A 12,625-nucleotide genomic window follows, 5' to 3' on the forward strand; every position below is an offset into this window, starting at 1 on the left:
ATATGGTTGCTGTGACAAGGCATTTGGTACTGAAGGAGCATGAGATCCTGAGAGCTTCATCACCACTGCTTCAGTTAGATATCTGCTCTTACAGCTACTTCTGCTCTTGTCAGTAACATTACTTTTTATTTTATTTATTTATCTGACATTTATTTACCGGGAAGGTCCAACTGGGTATGAACTCGTTTTTAGTGGAGGACCAGGGAGAAAAGCTCCACAGTACACATTAAACAGAATTTAAAAAAAAAAAAACATAAATAATGGTTACAAATATTAAGAAAATAACAAAGTAGTACAATTTGTGAATACAATAAAGAAAATAAGCAACATATAAGGCAAGCAATAAAGTTGACCATACATTATATACAAGACAGAAGAGAGTTCCTAATATGCACATTACATAATAATGCATGAAAAATATATAACAGAATAAATAACAGTCGTAAAATCCATATACATTACTGATAATGTACAGCATGCCACTGCAAACTAAGGGATTATAAATGCTCTTTTCTTTAATTTTCATCATAGGTCATTTAAGATTTTTGGCTCATTCTCACCTCTTTGTTGGAATGCTTGTCAAAGCATTTATTTCCAAAAACAGCAACTGTGAAAACTTAGACCAGTGTTACAAGACAAAACATATTGCAGGGTATATATTATGAACGAAAAGCCACCAGCCAGATGAATAAATCCAATTTAATAATGAAATAGACTTGAACAGCCACAAAACGAATTTAAAAACACCAGGAACAAATCACAAATATACGTAAGCGCTTTCGTTTAAAAGGTTTTAAACTTCATCAGACAATAACCTCCATTACATCACTTCCTTTAATAACCTTCACCAATTTCAAAAAATTGTGCAAAATTCTAAATCAAATTGGAGCATGCTCAGTTATAAAAAAGTGGAAGATAGAATTTTTAAATAACAAAAAATCAAGGAATGCATAAATACAATAGATATGAAATTAAATGAATAAAATTAATTATATTAAATACTAACTTCATGTTAAAATTATTTATAAATAAATAAATAAATACATATTATACAGTAAATACATATTAAACATTAATAGAATCACAAACTTTGTAATCTCTTAAAATGTTACTATAATAAAATTATAATATTTGATAATTAGTTATATTATATTACATTAACTTATTACTCCATACTCTCCTTCATAATCATTATAAAATTCTTAAAATCAATTTTATATTAATCTTTAATTTTATTCCTAGTTAACGCTTTTAATTTTAAAATTGGCCCTATAGTACTTCTTTCATTTAAACCTGGCCAAGAATCTGCTTGTAACTTTATTTGCCATATAAGTTCTCTCTCTTCTAAAAATAAGTTCCAAGGAGCTTTATCTTTTATTTCCACTTGATCTATTACTATATAATAAAATTTATGGTCGTTACATTCATTTCCGTGTTTTGCTAACGCATTGTTCATTTTTTTATTCTTTATTGCGTATTCATGCTCATATATTCTCTGCGTGAACATTCTTTCTGTTTTACCTACGTAAAATGAGGTACAGGAATTACACCTTGCTAAATAAACAACTGCTTTTGATTTACAATTAAATTTCTTTTTCCTATAATATTTCTTGTCACGTATATTGAAACTATTTCCTTCTTGAATTTTATGGCACCATTTACATGCTCCACATTTATAATTCCCAGTCTTCATCTTCTCTTTTTTATTATTATTAGTAAATTTCAATAGATCCTTAAGACTTTTCCCTTTTCTATAAACTATTTTGGGAAATTTATTTATATGTCTTTTACACTGAGAATCTTCAAGTAAAATTTTCCAATTATTATTGAATACATCCTTCAGAATTTGGTAATCCTGTGTAAAAGTAATTATTAAAGCTTTTGAAAATTCTTCATGTTTATTATTCACATTTTTACTAGAAATATCTAAGCAATCATTGGTGCTCCTACTATCTAACTTAAGTGTGCTTACATTAATGTCATTCTTATAAACTAATTCACTTTTAAGTTTCAAAATTGGCTTAAAATGCCCAATTCTTCTTTTTTGTTTAACTTCCAGTATTAATTTATCAGTTAACCATATCGGGTATTCCTTGTTAATAAACATCCTTCTTAAATGTTCACATTCCTTCGTAAAATCTGAAAATTTAGTAATAATTCAAGCGGCTCTAACTGGCCTTTAATTACAGATTTTTTCTGATGTTCAGGATGTTCGCTAGTATAATGAAGGAAACCATTGGAGTAAGTTTTTTTCCTATGAATTAAAGAAATATAGGCTTTAGCTTCATAATATTTAACCAAATTAATATCCAAATAATTAATTTCATCTAAATTAATATTCCATGTAAATTTTAAAAAGTTTGTGGTTCCATTAATATAATTTAAAAATTCATTTAGAATATCCTTATTTTCCTTCCAAATTAGACAAATGTCATCTTGAAACCAGTGATATGATCTAATATAGTTATAATATTTACTATTAAATATAAATTTCTGTTCCCAAAACATCATGACTAAATTTGCATATGTCCCCCCACATGGTGACCCCATGGCTATACCTTTTCTTTGAATATAATATTGACTATTAAACTTAATGTAATTATTATTTAATACAATTTCAATAAGTTCAAGTAAAAGGTTATTCAAATCTTGTTTAAAAGAAAATTCAAATAAAATTTTACTAATCCATTGAAGCCAATATTTTGGGGAATTACTGTGTATAAGTCGCACACATCTATTGTAACTAAAACATCCTTAGCATCAAACAATGTTTGATTAATGTGTTCTAAGAATGTCCAGGAATCTTTACAAATATATTCCTTTTTCACTATTACTTTTTAAAATTCATAATCAACATATTTAGCGCATGCTGATGTGATGGAATCCCTCCCATCCACTAGAGGGCGCATAGGGGGATTTTCTATATTTTTATGCATCTTAGGATTCCCGAAGAAAATGGGAATCTTAGGTGACAGAATATTTAAATAATTAAATAAATCAATATCTATCCATTTATCTAAAAACATGTCATTAATTTGTAGGAACATTTTTTTATAGGCATAATTTAGCTCATTTAAAGATACTTGATCGTAAGTATCTGTATCTAAGATCGATTCCATCTTCTTATTATAAAAATCATTATCCATAATAATTGCTCCTCCACCTTTATCTGGCTTCATAATTCTTATATTTCCCTTCTGTAAACTTTTTAGTATTTCTAATTCATCTTTACTTAAATTTAAAGGGTATTCAATTTTTCTTTTAATTCTATCTAAATTCTTTAGCTGATTTTCACACATTTTTTCATATATTAAAAGCTTAGGATGCAGGGGGGGATTATATGTACTTGAAATAGTAAACTTATGTGGTCCATTATAAATTGAATCTTGATACATTAATGAAAAATTAATTTTTCTCAAAAATAATTTCATATCAATAATGGTAGAAGTAAAATCAAATGTATGAGAAGGTACAAATGTAAATCCCTTAGACAACAAGTTAGCGACATCCTGATTAAACTCAATTTTAGTAAAACTGTACACTTTAAAATCACCAAGGAAATTAACAATAACTTGTCACAACTTGTTGTCTAAATCATTGTCACAAGATTTTTGCTTAAGTGTTTCATGCCCCATTTCGTTAAGAGAAATCTCAGTCTCCCAAATCATGTTCTCCATTTTTTGTTCTTCGGTCTGGCTCCTTGAAACCGTGCTGTTTGTTGGTTACCATAGGGGGCTTTATTTTTAAGCCTTTCCGAACGTCTTAGTTCGGGATATTCATTATTATATGCAAAGTCATTTTGTAAGTTGCCATTATGTTGGCCTTTTCCTGCAGGGTCGGATCTATAAGGATTGTTCGAACCATGAGTGTTAATCTTCTTATTTTGACCTCCTGGGGGCCTTGGATAGGCTATCCCATTGGCATATTGATTAATGTCTCTTTCAATTTTTTCTGTTTTACCATTCTTTAATTTGGTAATATATTGAGCGATGCTATTGTAGATTCTAATCATATCATACTGAATAGTTTCAAATGAACCATCTGTTCTAATCATTTTATCAAGTTCATCAAGTTCTGATATTAATTTATCTATTTCTATTTGATTGTACTTAATTAATATGTTGAGAAGATCCTTTCCACATCGATCAAATAACTGCAACAAGTCTATATGCATAGGCGAATTGTATACTAGTCCAATGGGGTAGCGCCATAAGCGCAACCCTTTAGGAATAATATTCAATTTGATGCACTCTCTTAAATAGGCGTTCTCAAGTTGCATTTTCCTACATTTCATCAATTTAATATCAAAGTCATTCAATTTATGATCAATGTCATTATTATTATTATTACCTCCATTAGGATGCCCAGAAAAACCAAACAATGATCCCAACCATTCGTTTAACATCAGAACAGTTTTCTTTGGCCCTTCCCTGTGCCCAAACAATTTTTGCACACAAAATCCATTTCCTTGACCAAAATTACTTGCCTGCATTCCTTGATTCAAAAAGGTATGTTTCACTTTGTCACCAGTCTCAGTAGTATTATTTTCCGTGGCACCCTTTGGATTGTTCAAACATGCTGGAGTAACGTTAAAGTCAAACTTAGGTTGTAATGCTGCTTCTTTTGTACATGCGTTCAAAAGGCCACCATCAGCATTATTTACTTTTTCATATTAGATATCCACATGTTGAGTTAATTTGAGTATCAAAGCTGTTAAATTACCAATCAACACTTCAGTTCCTTCAAGGGAATCATCCAGCTGTACGGCTATTTCATCTGAGAAAACTATAGACATACTGAAGAGAACCCAAACTAATGAAATGATATGAACAAAAAGCCACCAGCCAGATGAATAAATCCAATTTAATAACGAAATAGACTTGAACAGACACAAAACGAATTTAAAAACACCAGGAACAAATCACAAATATACGTAAGCGCTTTCGTTTAAAAGGTTTTAAACTTCATCAGACAATAACCTCCATTACATCACTTCCTTTTATAACCTTCACCAATTTCAAAAAAATTGCGCCAAATTCTAAATCAGATTGGAGCATGCTCAGTTATAAAAAAGTGGAAGATAGAATTTTTAAATAACAAAAAATCAAGGAATGCATAAATACAATAGATATGAAATTAAATGAATAAAATTAATTATATTAAATACTAACTTCATGTTAAAATTATTTATAAATAAATAAATACATATTATATTAAATACTAACTTCATGTTAAAATTATTTATAAATAAATAAATACATATTATACAGTAAATACATATTAAACATTAATAGAATCACAAACTTCGTAATCTCTAAGTTCTCTCTCTTCTAAAAATAAGTTCCAAGGAGCTTTATCTTTTATTTCCACTTGATCTATTACTATATACTAAAAACAATTCCATTAATACAGAAAAAAGGCCCTGTTAAAATATATTTACAATATTTACATCTGCCACATTTAAACATACCTTTAACATTTATATGCTTTTGATGTGGCATCTCAAATAGTCTCTTAAGACTAAGTCCTTTCCTATAAGCTACCAATGGTCTACATCCAAGAATTCTATTTAAGGTAGATTCTTGTATGATTAGACCCCAATTCGAGTTAAGTATTTCTAAATCAAATTGGAGCATGCTCAGTTATAAAAAAGTGGAAGATGGAATTTTTAAATAACAAAAAAGCAAGGAATGCATAAATACAATAGATATGAAATTAAATGAATAAAGTTAATTATATTAAATACTAACTTCATGTTAAAATTATTTATAAATAAATAAATACATATTATACAGTAAATACATATTAAACATTAATAGAATCACAAACTTCGTAATCTCTTAAAATGTTACTATAATAAAATTATAATATTTGATAATTAGTTATATTATATTACATTAACTTATTACTCCATACTCTCCTTCATAATCATTATAAAATTCTTAAAATCAATTTTATATTAATCTTTAATTTTATTCCTAGTTAACGCTTTTAATTTTAAAATTGGCCCTATAGTACTTCTTTCATTTAAACCTGGCCAAGAATCTGCTTGTAACTTTATTTGCCATATAAGTTCTCTCTCTTCTAAAAATAAGTTCCAAGGAGATTTATCTTTTATTTCCATTTGATCTATTACTATATAATAAAATTTATGGTCGTTACATTCATTTATGTGTTCACGCAGAGAATATATGAGCATGAATACGCAATAAAGAATATAAAAAAATGAACAATGCATTAGCAAAACACATAAATGAATGTAATGACCATACATTTTATTATATAGTAATAGATCAAGTAGAAATAAAAGATAAAGCCCCTTGGAACTTATTTTTAGAAGAGAGAGAACTTATATGGCAAATAAAGTTACAAGCAGATTCTTGGCCAGGTTTAAATGAAAGAAGTACTATAGGGCCAATTTTAAAATTAAAAGCGTTAACTAGGAATAAAATTAAAGATTAATATAAAATTGATTTTAAGAATTTTATAATGATTGTGAAGGAGAATATGGAGTAATAAGTTAATGTAATATAATATAACTAATTATCAAATATTATAATTTTATTATAGTAACATTTTAAGAGATTACGAAGTTTGTGATTCTATTAATGTTTAATATGTATTTACTGTATAATATGTATTTATTTATTTATTTATAAATAATTTTAACATGAAGTTAGTATTTAATATAATTAATTTTATTCATTTAATTTCATATCTATTGTATTTATGCATTCCTTGATTTTTTGTTATTTAAAAATTCTATCTTCCACTTTTTTATAACTGAGCATGCTCCAATTTGATTTAGAATTTGGCACAATTTTTTGAAATTGGTGAAGGTTATAAAAGGAAGTGATGTAATGGAGGTTATTGTCTGATGAAGTTTAAAACCTTTTAAATGAAAGCTCTTACCTATATTTGTGATTTGTTCCTGGTGTTTTTAAATTCGTTTTGTGGCTGTTCAAGTCTATTTCGTTATTAAATTGGATTTATTCATCTGCCTGGTGGCTTTCCGTTCATATCAGTTCATTAGTTTGGGTTCTCTTCAGTATGTCTAGGGTCTATATTATAACATTGACGTGTCAGAACTTCGAATGTTATAACATCGAACTGGAAACCTTGAAGACTGACAATATCAAAGCCACGGAACATCAAATTCTGTCCCAAAGAATTTGGTGTGCCGTTTCCGAGGCTTTGCTATTTTCTCCACTGTGGTGTGATCTTGGAGTTGGTATATTTAAGTAGGGGGGTGTGGGGGCAAAGTCCCCCACATTAGAAATAGTTTGTAGTGTTTGTGTGTTTTGTAGTGGAACAGCGATTTTTTTTCCCCAGGGAAAAAAATCGCTGTTCTCAGTCTTCGGGTTTTCAGCTTTCATGGTTTTGGGTTCGATGTTATAACATTCAAAGTTTTAACACTTCGATGTTATAATATAGACCCCATATTGCATATTACAAGAATATCTGAATTAGAAACTTATAGCTCGATTTGGCCCTATACAAAGCCTCTGAGACAGACACTGTACAGTAACAAACTTCTTGCAAGAGCACATGGGCTGTTTGGGGGCTGCTTATTTTGTGAAGAACTGTGATACCTTTTATTGTGTGTACTGTTGTTCACACAGCCTACCTAGAATCACGGAAGGGTGAGGAGGAAGGAGGTGGTCTGCATTATATTAGACAGACAGTGAAGAAAAGCATAGTCTATGTGTTGTGTTTTTCATATGATGCAGGTAGCTCTTACACAGAGCCCGTTATTTACTCTGTCCAGCATTAAAACAGAGTTATTTTATACAACACACTCTGAATTATTCCAAGGCCCAACTACCACTTCCATAAAAGAGATTTTCTTTGCATCCCCTTTAAAATATCCCTGCAGTTTCCTTACTCTGTCACTTCTGCCAAAACATGAAACTACCAGCTTCTCACTGTCACATGTATAGCATTATATCACACTCTTTCCCTGTTCTACTCCACAAAGAACTAAGTCACACTATGTAATCTTATTTTGGGACACATTATTTTTTCCCCTAACACAAGTAGTGTAGTCAGCAAAATATGTGCACAGTGCTTTAAACTGTGCATTTGTCATTCTGAAGTCATCTAGCAATGTCTTTCGGCTTTTCCAGGTTGGGGTCACCACAGCAGATCACCGGTCCACAGATGGATTGACAGTGGTGTTTTTTTAGTGTCGAGTTGCCAGCCTGGCACCCAACCTTCACAGAAGGCACACACATATCTGCATGTCTTTAAGACTCACTCGACCGCAGGGAGGACATACAAACTCTGTACAGAAGGCACTCCAGCTGAGAATCAAACAGGAGAACCTCCTGCTTTGAGGCGACAATGCTAACCACTGCACCACCGCGACCGACTGTCATTCTGAGTCATCTAAGAAAGGAAAAAGGCAAAATGCAATTGTTTCCTTTTCCTAAGCATTGGTGTCACAGATGATTACAATAAGTACCCAGCTGTACAAGGGCATACATGGACATTTGCATTGTGTATGAAGTACAGATTTTGGACAAATGTCTGCTCCTGAATAAATGCTTACAATTTAGTCCAGCCATAACAAAAGATCTGCCCTTTATTAGAATACCCTCTTTAATCATAAATGTATTCCTTCTATCTGCTTCATAAGAATAGACACCTTCTTTAGCACCCTATCATTTTAAAATATTTGTTCTCTAAACTGACTTCAGAAATAGGCACAATAGAACAGGTACGGCCCCACCAACATCTTTATAATTAGCAATAAAGAACCCACACAAATTAAAACTTTCAGAGTACAGTGCCTCCTTTTATTTGCTTTACAGCACCGGCTTTCATTACAGGCCCTGGATGCAATCAAGAGTTCCAGAGCATTTTCATCAGTTGAAATCCACAGGGTAACTCTGTTCAGCAAGCAATAATGCTCAACATGATGGTCATTATAGGGAAATACCAGAGCACAGAGAGCATCAGAGGACCTCCATACTCCTGAAAGGTCTGTACCTTCCTTTAACATTTTTCCTAAAGGCATGGGTTATCTGCTCAGATATTCTTTGTTTTATTATCAGTAAATATTATTTTTGACATTTTTTATATAAAATAGTTCACCCACCTTATGCTTAGAAGCTGGTTTAGATATGTAATTTTTGTGGGAGGAAGTGCTTCACATCCAAAAACTGAAACAGTTTTATACCAGTTTAACAAAACATTCTTATAGTGTACTAAGCACATGCGCAAACACACACACACACACACACACACACACACACACACACACACACACACACACACACACACACACACTGCTGTTTATATGATGCAAGTAAATAAAATCTATACACAAAAAATATTGCTTTTCTGTAATGTAAAGTGTCTCAGGCAAAAGGTTTGTTCATTCATCATTTATTTCACTCCATAGAATAACAACATCCTATTCCAGTACATGTGGGCACACTTTTTTGTGGATTGATTTTATTTATTTTTGTCATCTAAACAGGAATAGTTGTGTGTGTTGTGTTTGGTAACAAAGAAGTTGTAGTTACTTTAGTGATTAAAAGAAATGCCACCTAACTGTACCTTATCGGTACACTGACTTTATGCAGTTAATTGGAGCAGTTGTTTTTTCAGCAGGCTCTGCAAATAAATGAATTCACCCTGCTAGAACCACTGGAAACATTCTGTGGTACTTTAAACCACATACTTAATTCTCATACTTATGCAAAATAAAAGTTAAAAGATCAAACCTATTCACATTTAGCACTCTCTCACGAATAAAATCAATCAAAAACACCACGTATGTATATAAAACAAAATCTGCAGTCAAGGAATATAATACAAACAGCAGTTACCATACATATTTGAGATACCTGTCAAGAGAAACAGCCATGTGACTAAAAGCAGCCCCAACATGAGAAAGTGTAGCTGTGTGTGTGGTATTCACTACAACAGTAAGTGATTGACTTATCCTTATCTTTCCAATTTGTACCTTGGGTAACAGCCATCCTGCAGAGGTCACTTCTGGCTTAGCCTTCTTTTTCAAGTAGTAAATAACACATCCAGTTTGACAAGTTAGGATAGCTGTTAGGTGTACCTCATTATGAGTAATGCTCCTCATTTGGAGTCTTAAAAAGTTTATGTTCCTGTTAGTTCCACATTGAAAGGCCCTGTCAAAGATTCAGCATTAAGATTTTTTAACTAATATTCACAGCAACTAACACTAAATCATATTAATTCATCAAAATAACTACTTGCAAGTACAAAGTAACATCATTTTGTCATCCTGTGAGCTCTCTCATTATCTCATTATAGTTGTTTGTAAGCTGTTAGTAAGTGTTCTACATTTGCCCATTTGTTTCACGTTTTGGAGATGGAAGGTTAAGAGTGATGGCAGTCAACCAAAATGCCATAACTCATTTCTTGGAGGGGATGCCACTTCAGGTCACACAGTCATCTTACTGTGAGGTTGAAGAATCTTATTCTAAAGTTTGTTAGAAAGCGCTGAACAAAAGTATTTTCCTTGGAAGTAGATGTGCAGGATTATTTTTCATTTCTGAAAGACCTTTATGAGTTTTGTGATTTTAAAGTAAGTCAGAGTATTTCAGAGCAGCCATCACTCTTAAAAGCAACTCCACTTGAATGATGCCATATTAGCAATATCTCAGTAATAAAATGTTATTTTGTCATAATCTTACATATATTTTCCTGATAAAGTCTAAAAATAATGTTCTCATCTGCATTTTAAACAAAGAACACTAATTTCTCAAGTTGTAATACTTTGTAAGGACTCTGTTTATGACTATGCTTCATATTTATTTTATTTTTTCTATGTTATTTTTGCCCCTCCTACATGTCAGCCCTCAAGCCTCTCCCAAATGGACTCAAGTTCATTTGTTTCTCCATGTTTGGGAATTCCCAGAACCATGGAGGCAAGAGCCATCCAGAAGGGCCATCAGTCATTCAGACAGCCATGAGGGCTGTTTGTGTCCTCACTGATACCCTTGTTTTCAGGACATTTCAATGGCCTAACTCCACCCACTGGGCAAGTGGACAAGCTACCTACATCACTGTGCAGCCAGAACAGGTGTATGCTCCTATGTGTTTGCTAATAAAGGCTCCCACTACATAGTTGTTTGGCAGTCCAAGAGCCCATGGCCAGGACATGTAAACAATGCTACTTCTTCTCTGTGGGATAGTGACAGTATGTATTCGACACTGCTGTGCCCTTCCCTTCTACGATGCGCATGTTCCCTCCTCTCCTTTCATCAGGTGCCCAAGCCAGTAACTGATCTTGGATTGCCTGGACTGCAGGTAAAATAAAAAGCTAAGAGGTAAGACCTTCTACATGGTTGTATCTGTAAATGGAGCTGATGCTCGCATGCATCAAAAATGCAACACTAAACTATAGAAAGTTCTTTTTCTTAATGCAATTCTATAGTAGTGAGTTGGGATTGTACATTTTAGGCAGTGTGGTGCCCCTCATGAACCCTTGCACATCCTCATTCTATGCATTGATGTCAAACTGCAGATTATTCCTACCAGTCAGAGTAGCCAGCCTCACTTAATGCTGATGTGAGCTGTGTGGAGGCAATAGGGCTATGGAGCTACCCCAGCTGCTTGCAGAAAGTAATTTGCTTTAACATACAGACCTTATACCTAAGGCATACACACTGTGGAGGCACTCCCAACGAATCACATGTGAAAAGCATTGCTTACCTCTACAAGCAATAGCTTCCTAGATTCCTCCCCTATCAGCCAGGTGCCACCAGAGACACATGGTTTCAGCTAAGTAACATGCCGGGGAGTACCTCTCTTGCATGCCTTCCCAACCCTTCCCCCAAAGAAACGCGAGCAAACAGAGCCTCATCATTTTTGTCTTGTCTATGCCAGTTCCCAGCAGGTGCTGAAGATACTATTACACTTGAGTCACCTGGGTCCCTGTTGGGATTTAATTCCTCTGTACCCTATAGAAAAAGTACAGTTTTGTACCTACCATAAATGTAGATGTTCGAGTGTTCACCCTGCTGCAGTCATCACACTTGGCTTATCCTGCCATCAGGTGGTCCCGCAGTCGGTCCGAATTCCAAAGTCTTGGTTCAGCGTCGGTTGCTGTCACTTCTTCCCTGACGTCAGTGCGCCAGGGGTATATAAGAGGCATCCGACGCCATTTTCTTCAGGTTTTCTTGCCCCAGATGTCAGGTGCCCCCAATAGGTAGGCAAAATATATATAAATATATACATATGGCTATATAAAAAAGCAAACAAAACCCTTAGGCACAAGCAAATACACCACAGAGGTAGTATAGAATAAAGTGGTAGAGATAAGTTCAGCTAGTTCAGAGGGGAAGGAGGGAGGGTAACCTGGACTGCAGCAGGGTGAACACTCGAACATCTACATTTATGGTAGGTACAAAACTGTACTATGTTCATCGTGTTACCTTGCTGCAGTCATCATACTTGGGTTGAATCCCAAAGCTAAGGATGGGAGGTGGAGTCAAACAGGGTTAGAAGAAGCTAGTAGGCCCTGCAAAACTGCAGTGGCAAAACCAGCTCTAGTCTTAGAGTATAGAGGTAAGTGATAGTGTTTGGTGAAGGTGTGCGCTTAACTCCAAGTTGCAGCTTCCAGAATATCCTTGGTTGG

The 12,625-nt window shown here is 33.3% G+C and overlaps 1 protein-coding gene across 4 annotated transcripts in view; it reads right to left on the reverse strand.

Moving 5' to 3' along the window:
- Positions 1–12,625, reverse strand: part of PALLD (palladin, cytoskeletal associated protein) — a 2,901,248-nt gene that overhangs the window by 1,160,094 nt on the left and 1,728,529 nt on the right. The gene's annotated exons all lie outside the window — the stretch shown is intronic.

This window comes from Protopterus annectens, chromosome 2.part1 (genome assembly GCF_019279795.1).
Source record: "Protopterus annectens isolate FY-2018-M chromosome 2.part1, PAN1.0, whole genome shotgun sequence".
Taxonomy (NCBI): domain Eukaryota; kingdom Metazoa; phylum Chordata; order Ceratodontiformes; family Protopteridae; genus Protopterus; species Protopterus annectens.